The sequence below is a fragment of the Mustela nigripes genome, chromosome 1 (genome assembly GCF_022355385.1).
Source record: "Mustela nigripes isolate SB6536 chromosome 1, MUSNIG.SB6536, whole genome shotgun sequence".
Classification (NCBI taxonomy): domain Eukaryota; kingdom Metazoa; phylum Chordata; class Mammalia; order Carnivora; family Mustelidae; genus Mustela; species Mustela nigripes.
Genome location: NC_081557.1, coordinates 171,812,722 through 171,822,141, shown reverse-complemented (window position 1 = coordinate 171,822,141; position 9,420 = coordinate 171,812,722).

Sequence of the window (9,420 nt, the reverse complement as noted above, 5' to 3'; positions counted from 1 at the left end):
AATAAAATCTTTAAAAAAAAAAAAAACAACTTAGTTCAAATACTGATTTATGTTCCCCTGAGCCCACTCCACTTTGAATGTTTACCTGAGACATGCATGGGAAGATCTGGATTGGGGGGTGTTAAGTGCAGGGGCTGCTCTTCTTGCTCCTTGACAGTGAAGAGAGAAGGAGCCCTGGTGCATGATCTAGAGGCTAGTCATGCAGGTTGCAAGCACATTGGTACAGAAACGAGGAAACAGTGCTGCCAGGAGGCAGAGAAAGGATTCCCAGTTTTAGAGCCCATCAGCTCCAAGAGAGGAGCAGACACCATGCTTTCCCACCAGCAAGGGGGGAAGGTTTAAGCAGTCCAAGTAGAGCCAGAGAAGACAAGGAAACTTCCCTGAAACAAAGAGAGTTTCGGCTGCTGCTTGGGAATATTCCTTATGGTCTCTGTCTCGAGTTAGACTAACCCCAGTTGGCTCCAGTTATAGCCATTAACACGGGAAATGAGTGAGAGAGAAGCCCCCACATCTATTAGGAGAAAAAGAGAGAAATAAGGTCAGAGTCCCCTTTGCTAGGGATGGCCCAGCAACCTGGGTTTACTAGAAGGCGGCTTATTTACATAAATATCTGCAAGGCCCTTTTGGAGACCTTGGACCCTTTTTGCTTCATAAGGGCCTGCAATGCAGTGACCAAAAAAGTTTGTTTCATTGATTGACCTTGCCCCATGTTATTTTACTCCTGCTGTCGCCCGTCAACCCGGGCTCCTCTTACCTGACTGTCGGCAACTACTTGCCTGTATGTGCACTCTCCCTTGAAATGTTCTCAGGTCCCTGTTCGGGCGCCACTTGTCACGGCCGGCGCGACAAATCGACCAGGAACGTGAGGTTAAGAGGATGAAGAAAAGAACTTGAGAAGCAGAGATGTGGGGGCAGGGGGCGCACTGAGGCAGCTGTCCCACAGTTCTCCTTCTGCTCACATCTCTGCTTCTCAAGTTCTTTTCTTCATCCTCTTAACCTCACGTTCCTGGTCGATTTGTCACGCCGGCTGCGACAGTAAGTAAATAAAATCTATCTTAAAAAAAGAAAAAATTTCTCCACTTGAGAGTGAAACAGTTATTTAAATTGTGAGAATTTAAATTAAATTTTAAAATAACATCTTTATTTAAAAAAAAAAGAAAATTTCTCCCCTTGTGAATGAAACAGTTATTTAAATTGTGAAGAATTTAAATTAAATAAAAAACTCTTTTTTAACAGAATACTACTTAAATGTTTGAGTTGGTTTTACAGAATAAAAGTTATTGAGAGTACTTGGGTGATTTAAATGAGCCAATTATAAATGTTTAGTTTAAATACATATTTTTCCTTTATAGAGGTAATATATGATTATGACAGAAAACTTGGAAAATGTAAAAACATAGCAAGAGGGAAAAAATGAATTGCTCATAGTCCCAGCTATCTGGAGGCAACAACTAATACAAAATGTATTTCTTTCTGCATATTCTTTAGAGTTGTGATCATAGCACATAAATGTAAATTTTATTTTTAAAAAAAGTTTTCTGATGATAAAAGTAATATCCATTCATTGTAAAAAAAAAAAATTCCTGACACACAAAAAATCCTCTAAAATCCAAAATTTATAGATTATGTTACTTTATATAAAAAGGAGAATGAAACGTGAACACATCTGAGCCAAAGTTTTGCTTTACAAAGCTCTTATAGAAGTCCCTGATTTTGAATCTTTGAAGAATCGTAGTATAACATTATACTTCTAAGGTAAGCCTCTGTAGTTATTATTTTAAGGTAAATTGATATACTTCTAAGGTAAACGCCAAGGTAAATTTGTTTTCTCACAGGAAATTATTCTGAAAACTTTTCAGACACATCACTTCTTCAAATCCCTTAAATCCATTGTCAACACAATGCACCCAGAAGGAGGTTAAAGATTATATCCAACTCAATGCCAAAGTCCTGGTGGTTTTCTGGGCTCTATGACTAGAGCCCAGAGATGGGAGGGTTTTAGAACTAAAATTTAGAGACATAACTTTCTCTGAATGATAGCTAAGCTTTTAGCAAATAATATCAGAAATCACTAAGAAGCTCTAACAGTGGTCTGAACCTCAGCTGTACATTATGTAATCACCTGGGGAGATTTTAAAATCCCTGTAAGTAGGCCCAGACCAATGAAGTCAGAATCTCTGGGGACTGGCATCAGCGTTTTAAAAAACAGGTGATTCCAAAGTATATTCAAGGTTGAGAATTCTGCTTTAGGGAGAAAACATTGCACTTTTACCCCAATAACGCTTAGAATGCATAGAATGTCTTTCACCTAGATGGCCATGTACTTGTCCCACAATGTAGATTAGAACTAACCAGAAACAAGGCATAATTTTGTTTTCCAATTATGTTATTTTTAAACTTTTAAAATTACAAATATATTTTAAGCATACATAGTCTGATCCTTCCATTGTAAAGTTACAAGAAATATTTTTAAACTTACAAAACTAAGTTAATTTTAATTCACAAAAAAATTAATTTACCAAAATTTTGGATTATATCTGCTATCTGCTTCACATCATGCATAAATTAAAATTACCTGTAAATTAAAAACTTAACAGTAAAATACAGCTGTAAAAATTTCAAGAGAGCATTTGGAGAATATATGTGCAATTTGAGGACAAGGAGGACTTTTTAAGTACAGTAATAAGGCCAGAAACTGTAAGTGTGAATAGAAACTGATTAACTACACAGCAGTATAAAACTTCTCTATGCAAAACACTATAAATAAAGCTAAACAGCATATGAAAAGCAACAAGAATATTTGCAAAATGTATAGCAGATGTACAATTAATATCCTTAATATTTAAATATTCTTACAAATTAAAAAGGTGAAGATTAACTCAATTTCAAAATATAAGCTTTTCACAAAAGAATAAGCAACCAGAATATATGAGCAGATAGGTGTTCAATCTCAGCAAGAGAAATTTTGTTCAAATTGAAATAATTAATGGCCACTTATCAGACTGCAAGGAGGCCTTGATTCTCTTGGTGGGGAAATAACTCCAAAATATCCTTTATCCAGATTCACCAGTTGTTAACATTCAACCACATTTGTGTCATCAATAGCTTGCTCTTTCCAAATACACAGTAATATCCAGAATAGGTTGAAGAATGAAGAATAGGTTGCATACATCATAATATATCGTGTCCCTTTACTCCTCAATTTGACATGTGCAACTCTTAAAATAGAGATTAAAATGAAACATGAGCACATCTGTGCCAAAATTTAGCTTAACAAAGCTCTTAGAGAAGTCCCTGATTTTAAGGCAAGCTTCTATAGTTATTATTTTAAGATAAGTTCATATACTTCTAAGGTAAACAAAAATAAAGTATCTTTTATTATCCTTTGTTAGAATTTGTTTTCTGCCATCATTAGCTGGTAGTTGTGAAGTATAAGTGGATATCGGGGCCATAAAAGTATCCAAAAGAATCCTTGGTCATCACAAAATACCTATTAAGCAATCCTATATGACACCTCGCTTTCCTTCTGAGAGTTTGGCCTCTGAAATATGATGACAGTTGTACCCATACATCAAGAACTCTATTTGAATTCCAAGAGAGTACTAGAGGGCCAGTTTCTCAAGGAGCAAACTGCCACGCATGCACATAAGCATGCACACAGTAGATGCACATGCATATTCAAAGAAGCCAAGAAGCTGGGACACACCCGTTGAGCAATGCTTTGAAAATTAAAACTCCAGGTGTCCAGTTTTACAAATGTGCAAATTGCTGAAGTGAAATAAGATTCTGCTAAGGGTAAAAGGATATCAGGATTACCAAGAGTGTGTGAGGAGGTGGGGGAAGGAGTCCTGAGGAAAGAGAATTCAATGAATGTTGAGTTTGTAAGTATTTTCCTGGGCTAAGGAAACTACTCCATTTGTCCAGAAGAAAGGGAATCAGCTGCTGTGTTTGGGCATTGGCTGTATATACAGTGTGTTGGGACATATGGCACAGATCATGTTTAAACAAATACCAAAAATGCCTGTCTAAAGTGGTTGTATTCTAAGAATACATTTGCACCATTGAATTCTATCTAAGGATGCACCTTAGTTGCATTAATATCAAAAACAATTTCAATTTTTCACTTCCTAAACGTTAGTCTTCACCAACAAGGAACCTGATTTAGCCACTTACATTCGTTGAAGTTCTGTTCTTTCTCCCAGTACATGTTGAATTTGTGAAAAATGATTATTATCATAACCTCTTCCAACCTGAACAAAAATAGTTTCATTCCAGATTTCTATCTATAATTCAGAGACAGGGCTGTAGCAGGGTTTTCATTTCCTACCTTCATTCTGATCTTTGAGCTACTACCCTGCATTGTTTTTTATTTTTCTTACTTCAAAACAACTTTAAACTGGTAAAAAAGTTACAAGTGTACTCCAATATATCCTTTATCCAGATTCACCAGTTGTTAACATTTTGCTACATTTGCACCATCAACCTGTTGTTCTTCTGAAATGTATATTGAAGTATAGGTTGCATACATCGTGATATGTCATGCCTCTTAACTCCTCAGCACTGCATGTGCATCTCTTAACAACATGAGTTTTGACTTTATTCCCTTCCATAACTTCAGTACCGTTACTAAATTCAAAATATCTAACATTGATATAACACTTTCACTTAATCAAGCATTGTTATCCCAGTTTCACCAGGTATGCCCTTTACACTTTTTCTCTTTTCAAAGAGTCCAGGATCCAGTCCAGGATAACATCCTGACTTTAGTTGTTATTTAGTCTTTAATTTCCATTAAGCTGGAGCAGTTTGTCAGTCTTTATCTTAAATGACATAAATATTTTTTTTTTTTTAATAAAGACTTTATTTATTTATTTGACAGACAGAGATCACAAATAGGCAGAGAGGCAGGCAGAGAGAGAGAGAGAGGAGGAAGCAGGCTCCCCGCTGAGCAGAGAGCCCGATGCGGGGCTCGATCCCAGGACGCTGAGACCATGACCTGAGCCAAAGGCAGCGGCCCAACCCACTGAGCCACCCAGGCGCCCCATGACATAAATATTTTTAAAGAATACAGGTCAGTTATTTTCAAGAGTGTTCCTCAATTTGGACTAGTCTACTGTTCTCTCATGAGATTCTGTTTATCAGGGGCATGTGGATGGCTCAGCCCATTAAGCCTCTGCCTTCAGCTCTGCCCTGGGGTCCTGGGATCAAGCCCTGCATCAGGCTCCTTGATGAGTGAGGAACTTGCTTCTCTCTCTCTCTCTTTCTCTCTCTCTCTTTAAAATAAATAAATAAAATCTTAAAAAGAAAAAAAGATTTTGTTTATTTTATCCCCAGCCATAATACTACGTAGGTGATACTGTGCCCTTCTCAGGAAATCATACATTAAGGCAGAGTGTCTCTGTTGCCCTCTTACTGGTGATACTGATTTTCTTTTCCCAATGGTTAGTTCTGCTTATCCACTCTATAGTTATTATTTTTCCCATTACAGTAATGATGCGGAGACACATTTGGAAAACTGTGCAAATATCCTGATTTTCAAACTTTTCTCCCTAGATTTGTCATTCATTGGTGATTCTTGCACAAACTAATATTCATTCTGATGATAACAAAATGGTGATTTTCCAACTCTTGATTTATCAGTCAGCTTTCTGCAGTATGGAAGAGTTTGGACTTACCTATCTATCTACTTTCCTATCTATTACCAACCTGTCTGCTATGTACTATCCATGGATTGACTCATGGATTTCTATTTTACTTAGTGGGTTATAATTACCATCTTTATTTATCTTTATGCTCAGATTGTCCCAGATTTAGCCAGGAGAAGAACCTGCAAAGTGGTTTTGGGGGGGCTTTCGACACTACCCATTTTTTGAGAACTAATTTATATTCTGACACAATAAGATGCTTCTGGTTCAACTCTTACCTTCCTTACCACAGTCTTGAAATTAGCTATTTCTCCAAGGAATGTTCCTTTCGATGGGGAATGATATTTAGAAGGTAAGATTTGGGACTAGGTATACCGATTACTATTGCTATTGGAGTGTAATTGCTTATAACTGGTTCAGAAGGTAGAGAGCTAAAAGACAATCATATGCAGATGGATGGATGAATGGATAAACAGACAGGGATATGGAAATAATAAGTTCATAGCTTCAGTTCCAAACTTCAATCCACCCCACCAGGTTTTTCCTTTCCTTTCTTTTCCCCATATTTGTATCTCCCCGTGCAGTAAAAATCCTGGTTCCAAGAATATCAACCCATTCACTCATCTCTTATTCCTACAATGCATAGGAAATAGTACTAGAATTGTTACACTTAAAGTATTCCAAAAAAATTCCAAAAGAAAGAGTTCAAGATTTATTTGTGGGTCTTTTCCCACCTTAGACCAAGATTATAAAAGGACTATATTCAAAAGTTACTTGGGAAAAACTCCCACTTTAGTAAGATAGACTAGACATCCTTTTTTTATTCCTTCTATTCAGTGCAACTAAAAAACGTGGACTTTATCCTTAACAGAAGACTCTGAAAAGAGTCTAGCCGGGTATCTCAAGACCCAAGGGACATGATGTTGATGAATTCCCTGGCTTTGCTTTTTGCCTTCTGTATGCAACACTTTGAGCTGAAGAAACTGTCAATCCAGAAATGCCAACAAGCACAGACAAAAACAACAAAAGGCTGCTTTCTCTAGCCAAAGGATTAAGAAAGGGCAGCCTAGCAAGAGAGGAAACTTTTGGATAATAACCATTCAACTTCAGTCAAATCCCACAGAAAAAAATGGGGCCCCATCTTCACCCCATCTTTACCACCAGCAAAGGCCAAGTGAGGAGCCTAGACTTTCATTCCTGCCAGGCTGTAATGAGGTATCCTAGCCTCCCCCAACTATAACTGCGTGTGAATCTGCAATTATCTCAAAATTAGAATTTTAATTCAAAACGAAAATGAAAAAATTATTTAAATTACTTTTTCCTCCCTCACTTCAATGTGGACAGGTTATGAGTTGGAAATACAGTTGGGGTTTATTTGGTTTTGTTTGCATTTAACTTATATTTTTCTTTTCCCACACTTGAGGTTTTAATTTTCATTTGTGAATACATAGAAGATTAATATGCTTTCAAAGGGAAAAAACTTTTCAAAAAGGTATACTCAGAGAAGTATACTCTGTCCCCTATTCTTCCCACCCTAAATCACCCCTTCCTTTCCCCCTGCTTCTCCATACACATCCTTAGTGGGCAATCTATTTCATTGCTTTATTACCTGTGTTTCTTTTGAAAGAACAAGCAGATATATGTGTATATTTTATTATTTCCCTTTTTTTCTAAGTAGTAAGTGTCTAGCTCCAGAAAAACAAAGGGATTATTGGTATTTTTATTGGGATATTAAATTTATAAATTAACTTGGATATAACTTAATCCTGATGGCATTGAAACATCTTAGTTGGGAATAAGGAATGTCTTCTGCTTTGTTCAGATTTGTTTTTATACCTTTCAGGTATGATTTTTTTCCTTAAATGAGTTTTAAATATTTCACATTTCATTTTTTCCTATTTTATTTATTTGTTCATTTTGCTATGGTAAACAGGGTTTTCTTTTCCATACTATCTTCTGTTGGTTATTATTTGTATATTACAAAGATTATTAAATTTGATGTGTTGATTTTACAGACTGCCACCTTGCTCATTTCTTTTGTTTTGAGTTGTTTTTGTCATTAATTCTTCAGGTTTCTCAGCATTACTATCACATTTTTATTTTATTCTTTTTTTGTTTTCCAGTTATTATATCTCTAATTGCTTTCTCTTGTCTAATTGAGGTGGTTAATACCTCTACTACATGTTAAATAATAGTGGAGATAGTAGGCATTCTTTCTATGTTCCAGTTATTGGTGGGTATGCCATTTTTTTAAAAAAAGATTTTATTTATTTAATTGACAGCATGCATGCATAAGCAGAGGGAGTGGCAGGCAGAGGGAGAAGAAGAAGCAGGCTCATGCCAGACTTAATCCCAGAATCCTGGGATCATGGCCTGAACCGAAGGCAGACGCTTAACTGCATCTGCAGGAGCCCCAATGGGTATGCCTTTGTGTTCTCACATTAGGTAAAATGTTGCCTTTATGTATGTATATGTGTGTGTGTGTGTGTCTGTCTGTGTGTGTGTGTGTACATATGGACACATACACTTACATGTGTGTATATACATTAATATGTGTGTATGTCAATCCTAATATCAATGATAATTGACATTTCCTAATCAACAATCTATGATACATGACTATCATACATAACCCATATTTTATCATTACATCATTACATATAATCATATATTACCTGTATTTATTTTGAGAGTTTTTATCAGGAATAAGTGTTAACCTTTTTCAAAGGCTTTTCAGAACTATCAATGTATTACTATAGTCGTTTATATTAATAGACTTCCTAATATTGAACCATCCTTGCATTTCTTCATAAACCCTTCTTAGTCATGATGTTTTCTTAATGTGGTGTTGAAGTCTCTTCACTAAAATGTTATTTTGGGTTTTTTGTGTCAATATTCATAAATGATATGATACAAAATACTCCCTTTAAGTTATCTTTATAATATTTAGATATTAGTGTTATAATTGCTTTGTAAAAAGAATTTAAACATTTTCCTTCATTTTCTCTGAAGCAGTTTAAGTAGCACGAATATTCTCTCTTTTGGTCTCTTTTGGAGAATTCCCTTTGATATCATCTAGGCCCAGTGAATTTTGAGGGAGAGTTCCTTGATTGCTTCTCTTAATTCTGTTATTAACTGCTTTGCTTATGCTTTCTATCAATACTTGGGTCTATTTTGGTAAGTTGTATTTTCCTATGAAATGACGCATTTCATCTAGGTTTTCTGATTTATTTACATATTGGTTTGCAAAGTAATCCTCTGATTTTTAAAACTTTCTGTGAATAGTTACTCCTCTCTTGTCATCTTGTGTTGTATATTTGTTCTTTACACCCTTTTAAAGTTAAATTTCTTAGTGGTTCATCTCTTTTGATTTTTTTTTTTCAAAAGAACAGAATTTGATTTTTTTGACTTCCTATTTTTCTATTTTCTGCCTCATTAATGTCTACTTCTGCCTTCATTATTTGCTTCCTTAAGCGTCTTTTTGCTTACTTTTTTGCTTTTTCTAATTTTTTTGAAATTTATTTTTATTCACTTTTATTTATATTGACATATATATTTGCCACTATGAATATTCTGCTGAATACTTTTTTAAAGTATCTTGATTTTTATATATAGAATTTTAAATTATCCCTTATTTTTCAGAAATTCTGAAACTTCTCATATATTTTAGCTTTCACCAAGAGTGGTTTATATTTGTTTAGTTTTTTAATGTCTAGGTAGGAATTCTACTTGCTGGATTGAAGATAATGGCCATACATTTTTACTCACTTCTGTT